Source organism: Nymphaea colorata, chromosome 13 (genome assembly GCF_008831285.2).
Source record: "Nymphaea colorata isolate Beijing-Zhang1983 chromosome 13, ASM883128v2, whole genome shotgun sequence".
Lineage (NCBI taxonomy): Eukaryota > Viridiplantae > Streptophyta > Magnoliopsida > Nymphaeales > Nymphaeaceae > Nymphaea > Nymphaea colorata.
The window spans coordinates 8682796-8689731 of NC_045150.1; positions in this window are offsets into that span (position 1 = coordinate 8682796).

The window sequence follows — 6936 nt, forward strand, 5'->3', positions numbered from 1 at the left end:
CGGGAGTATCACGCGCGAAATGCAAAGACGCGTAGAAAGTTGGCGACCAAGAGGGGCAGACGGCGGCCATTGTGGAAAAATGTCAAAACTGCCCCTTAGCGGCGGGAGGCCGCCCAATGTTTGTGAATTCAAGGGCATTTTCGTCTCGACGGCCGAAATACCTCTTGGACGGGGTCTTCCTCCAACGGCGTAAGCCATGGGACACGTCTCTACGAAACCATGAAGAGATTTTTTGAAAGGACCTGATTTGTTGACTATATTCCAAGTTCGTGCTTTAACTTTATATTTTTTCAGGTTCATTCATCTTTTTTTTTCTTTTGTAAGGAGAGGTACCTCAAACTACTCCTTTTCTCTATTTTCAAAGAGACTACCTTGAGACCTGAGTAAGGAGTGTCACACCCATTAACTAATTGTTGTGTATTCATTGTTTGCAGTTTAGAAAAATAATACATATAAAAATCGAAGTAACTGTTATTCACGGCCTTTCAAGACACTTCATTCTTACTTACGAAATGAAAGACGGGTTCATCCTTAGTGTTGTATGTCATTGAAGTGGACTAACAACAATTGTGAAAGTGTGAAAGTGACTATAGAGAAAAGAAAACACTTAGCTCCGACGCGAAGAAGATTTTAGATGTAAATGGTAAGGAAAGAATCAACGGTTTGGGGAATAAACTATACAATAACTTGTATAAAACTAACTATGTGGATCTTATTTCTACTCTTGAAGATTAATTAACATAAAAAATCACATTTTCAGATGCGTATGTAAGATTCTATTAGGAACTTGAAACTAACGAATCACATTTTTCACCTTATAAAATCTAAAATACATGTGATTTTTTCTTTTATTTCATCTTTTTAGGTTTTGGAGTATGATCGAAATCACGTCTATGTCGCTACTTTCTTCAACAAGTTCCTATAAAGTACGCTAGATATTCACTAGGTAGGTATTATTATGCATCCAAAGATTAAAGTTGTCTTTTCGACTAACTGATTTAGTTTAAACTCCATTGCTTATGTGCATGAATGGCAATAGGCCCAAGGAAAAGTGTGCGTAACCATTCAAAAACATGAAGACGGATTTAGAAAATTGGAAAAAGAAAGGCTGAATCCAGAAAATAGCTAATATGACAGTGACTAAAGCGCGAAATCCCCAAAGAATACAAAGCAAGGGCGTGCACATGAAAAGACAAAGTTTTGCTAAAGAAATAATCTCGTTGGCAACGTCAAACTGCCTCATTCTCCATGGAGATGTGAAAAATTTATTATTGTTTTGTCTGAAACTCGGCTATCTTGGCCAAGTAGCAATGCATTATAATTTATTTAATAAAGTTAAGCTTTCGTCTTTATCTGTTTTCACATACTAGTTTTCTTATATTACCATATAAAACCATGAATTAGGACAACTAACCAATAATAGCCTCTTTTTACAATTTCCACAATATTCCTTACAATTTTATATATGAAATTTAATTTTTAAAATGAGGCATTACAATTTACCCCTTAAGGCAAATGTATCTATGTGTATAGACTGCATGTCCAAGTATCAAATCATGTTTGGTACTACTATAATGACCTGACTAGCTTTAGTTTTAACAAAAAAGGTCAAGTACCAGGGCAACCAGCCACTTTAACGATCTCTTTTATAAGTTTTTTAAGATTTTCACAATATTCAACATTTTTACTTACAACTATATATATATATATATCTATATTTGCAACTACGTCAAGTGGAAAGAGTAAAACTGAAACCACTCAATCAATGTCGCAAGCATCCCAACTTGAACCGTAACCCAATCCTTAAGATCTTGGCCACATCTGGTTATTTTTATTTCATTTAAGCAACTAATGAATATGTTAAAAATATTCAATAAAACAATAGTTGCTTATTTTTCCAAGTATTGGTAGCATCGTTTTACTTTGCAGCTCAGCCGAACTAATTGAAGATCCTGAAAAGGAAATAGTAAACGGGATATTGAAATATTATGAATATCCAAATTCGATGGCATGTACAACAGTTTTAAGTTGTATGAAAGCTGAATCTGTGTACCCAAGTGCGAAACGGACAAAGTAAATGATGTGGACCTTGCGGCTATCAGCTATATCCAATTCAAATGTGCTTCAGTTATACATACCGATGCTAATTGATCGGACTCGAATCAGGTGTACCCTCAATTGTATTGACATATTCAAATTCGGATTCCATTACGAATAAAGAAAAGTCATATCTAAATTTGAATCCAAAATCCAATCTGATCAAATATTTACATATATCCGAATTCGTGTCCGATCGGATGTCATTTCCGAAATCTGAATCTCATTCTTAGTTGAATATTATTTTGTTTTTCATATCCAATTATTTCAAGACGAATCCATGAGATATCCACTTCAAATAGATGTATTAACCAACCTAATTATATAGGACTAAGTGTACAGGAAAATAGTGGAAGAAGATGTCTTCGTCGTGGAATTAAAAGGCATATTAAGTCAGCATTAAATGTCCTCGACGATTAAGCTATCAAGTCATAGATCCTTATCCCACCAGTCATCAATGTTCCTCATCAGAACGCAATTTCGACTTGTTAAAAAGGTGTCAACTAAGGCTGCCATTGAATTATTCCAAGAATTAATGCAAGAGGGTCAGGACGCGGAAAACATAAGCACTTAGTTAGGGAGAGCAAACTGAAGCAAAAAAAAGAGCAGCAAATTGAAACTAGCATGTAGTAATAGACTATGTAGATAGAAATCATGTCTTATTTTGCATGTTCGGATTTTTCAATAATACATCACATGAAAAATTTAGATTAAAAAGATTAAAAGAAGGGCTTTCTACAAATAGAAAGGTCATCTTTATTATCAGCAAAAATTTTCAATTCCATAGTGATCTGACTGCCCAGTTTTTTAGATTTTTTAAGGGTTGTTTGGTAACAGTAACACTTCATTAGTGTTCTATGAATCTGTTTCTAAAGCAAGGATTGTCGGCTCTATAGATCTTTGGTTAAGACAAGGAGCTTTAATCTTTTTTGGTGGTTTAAGAGAGCACTTGCATGGACCATTGAGTTTGCATCGTCTGTAAAAGGTGAATTTTGGTCAAGTGATGTTATTTTCTGGTTTGGTGTAGTAGCAGAGCTACGTGTGGGCTGGTGTCGGCCGCTACGCATGCCATCCAACATAAGTCCTTGGATCAGTTGGTTGCTATGAGTTCGAATAACTCTAAATAAAAGAGTTGGATGCAGCGATCTATTGGCACCACTATGTTTGTCTAGAAAATGTTCCTTCCATAAGAAGCAGTTTAGGGAGAATGGTTATATAATGATAATTTCTCCTTTGAAGTTATTTCTTTGCTATGAGCAGTCAGATTGCTGCAGCCTAGCGTTAACATGCTGTGTTTGGGCTTGACACTTTGTTTGAGTTGTTCCTAGTTTTGTTTGTTTTGAGCATTCTTTGGTTCTGTAACCTTTTCTAATATACAATAAATAAAAAGAAAACTTTTGCAGCCTACTTTCATGTGAGTAGGAGGTAGGGGTGAACAACAAGTCGAGTCGACTCGTTAAAGCTCGGCTTGTGAATAAGTTCAAGCCAAGTCATTTGCTTAACGAGTCGAGCTCGAGTTCATGAGTCGGTTCGTTCAAATAATCGAGTCGAGTTTGAGTTCATTGAACTTGAACTGTTAAAGCTCGACTTGGCTTGAAAATGATGTGTAGCGATTTTTTTAAATATCCAACTTGTTTTTTAAATTAAAAAACCAGTATATTGACGTTAATTAATTATGTAAGTTTTTTCAAAAGCTCATTCAAGTTGGTTGAGTCTTAATCGAGTCGAGCTCGTTCTCAACACGCAACTGTCGAGTCAAGCTTGAGCTCGAGGTTTCATTAGTCGATCCGAGCTGAAGCTGGTTGAACTCAGGTTCGACTCGACTCGTGTTCACCTATAGTAGAAGGTTAGCAGTCACCAGCAAAAAAAAAAAGAAAAAAAAAAAAGTAAAACTCTTATGCCTCTGGGGTCATGAGTTGCATTAGCATCAACAATGGTAGCGGTGCACCCTTCAACTTAGGTATGATGCTCTATCATTTGAGGTGCATATGTATATTGACATACAATTTGAACTAGAGACTTGCCTTATCACATGACCTTACCCGACCAGCTTCACTATATTACTTTACTTGAGACAGCTCTTGCAGCCTATATGTAATGAAAAAAGAAAAAAGAAAAAAGAAAAAGAAAAAGAGCAGGGCAGAATTTGATCTTAAATATATGGATCTCAAACCATAAGAGTCTCATATCAAAGTAAATCTAAGGAATGCAGCTCTACTACTACTAATACAACATGTATAATCGCAACTAATCTAACTAATAAAGAAGACAAAAATATTGACAATTAGTAAGCTTATAGACGTAAGCAAGAGTATGGTCAATATCATAGTTAGCGTCATAAAGAGAATAAATAAAATCGTAAAAATGTAAGGAAAAAAGAAAGGAAAATATTATCCTCTATGGGGTGTTTATGCACAATTTTTCTTTTTTACTGGTATACTGCAAAAGAGGGTCGGTCCCCCGAGTGACTTGGTTTGTGATCCACATCCAATGAGAGGGATGGAGGATGACTGTAGAATATCTCACTCTCATTCCTTCGTGTTCCTATCAAGATCGTCATCATCATCATATCGCTCTTGTAGATAAACAAGTGTGTGGTTGTAATGACATTTCATCTTTTTAAATAGAATGAATAATTGATCATGATTTCATTTGTTCTCTACCTAGAAAATTAAGTCTTTTTATTTTAGTTTCAATTATGGTCACAAACATCGTTATCGGGTTTTAAATGGTGAGGTTTTTTTTTAGTATAACTTATAAGAAAAAAAATGATAATATTTATAAAAAATTAGGAGAAAATAAAATACATGAGAAACTAACAAGACAACATAAAAAAAAGGTATATAATCAAGGAATAAAAATTTAAAAATTGAAACAAGCTCTGACATTCAAAAATGTGGAAAAAAAACACCTAAATGAAAAAAAAAAGGGGGAAACATGTTTTTTTTTAAAAAAAACCAATAGTTTTTGCCAATTTTTTTCGACTGACTTGTTTTTCGCATTTTTAACACATTTTTATTATTATGGTTTCCATTAATCAAGTGCATCTTGGACCTACTCTGAAGAGTTTCAATCTTTCATCAAATCGCCAAATCTTGCTGGTAGTCCAAAATCCTCAAACCCAGCGAGAGAAAAAAAAAAGAAATAAAGAACAACATATTCAAGATCAATAATTTCTGAGTTACGACAAGCAAGAAGGGCCTTCGCGAATAAGCGACTGGCCTTGATGCTATTCTCGGGTTTGATGGTAATTACTAAATTTAGAGCGGATCAAATAAATGTTCATGACATTGTACGTGTTCGTTCCGATCACATAAATGTTCATGGAGCATATTGGAAGTGAAAAAGATTAGAGCGGGGCAGGAATATCTGATCTTAAATATGTGGATCTCAACTAACCTAAATAACAAAGAATACAACGGTATTGACAATTAGTAAGCTTATAGAAGCAAGCAAATGTATGGTCGATATCAAAATTAGCATCACAGAGAGAATATATAAACTTATAAGAATGGAAGAAAAGAAGGAAAAATATTCTCCTTTAAGGGGTGTTTATGCAAAGTATACGCTAGAAAATACGTGTGTGATCCACATCGAGTGAGAGGGATAGAGAGGCCAAGAAAATATCTCACTCATGTTTCCTAACATTTATCAAGACCATCGCCATCATCATATCACTCTTGCAGATAAACAAGTGAGTGGTTGTGATGACATTTCATTTTTCAAGATAGAACGAATAAGTGATCCCATATGTTGTCTACCTAAGACATTGAGAATTCTAAATTTATTTTCCACCATAGTCACAAATATCGTTTTCGAGTTTTAAAAGTCAGGTTTTTTTCTATCATAATACAGTGAGCTTAAAAAGTGAGAAAAAATACATCTAAAATGAAAAAAATGCAAAAAAGAACAATTTTTTTTTTTCATTTTGGCATTTTTCAAATAACAGCGTTTCTTTACCCATTTTTTTCAGCTGACTTATTTTTTGCAGTTTTAAAGTGTTTTTTTAACATATAAATTTTTTATGATTAGGGTTTCCACTAATGAAATGCATATGGGCCTTAATCTCACAAGCGGAGTTATCAAGGGTCCCAAAGCCAATAATAGTCAACATCACATGCATGGCTGGCATTTTAACAAGTATAGCCCCATGTCTGGTGGAATAAATGTCTGGCGGTCCGTGCACACGAGCCGAGCCTGAGCTTGGTCAGCTCAAGCTTGACTCGACTCGATTAAAAACTCGGACTCGAGCTCGTCTCAAACTCGACTCGAGCTACTTATAGCAATCTCTAGCTCGACTTCACAAATTTGACCTCGAACTCGACTCTTTTAACCAATTTAACTCGTTTAGGTATTAATTCGTTTAACGTTAACTTGTGTAAGCATTAACTTGTTTTACTCGTGTAACTCGTGAAATCGGTTTTGACAATGTTATATAAAAATTCGGTTTGCGAGTCGAGTCGAGTATAAACGAGTCAAGTTCTTAAAAAGCGACTCGACTCGTTTGTCGTCTCGAGTATCTTTGTAAGCTTGAACTCGGCTTGTTTACGATTCCCATAAGCACTATTTGCACTTTAGTTAAAAAGTTAAAAAGGTGTCCGGCCTTCCACCGAGGTCCCCAAATAGCCTGAAAACCCAGGACTGGTTTTGACCTCTTATAGAATCACAAAATCTTGCTAAAAAAAATCGACCAACAAAGAAAAGAAAAACTTAGTATTGTGAAGATCAAGAATTTTTTAGTTAGCACAAGCAAGAAAAGACTTTGCGAATAGGCGACTAGTTTTGAATTCGAAACCCATGATAGCCACTTGCAGATGTTGAGACCTACCGTGTTTGCAT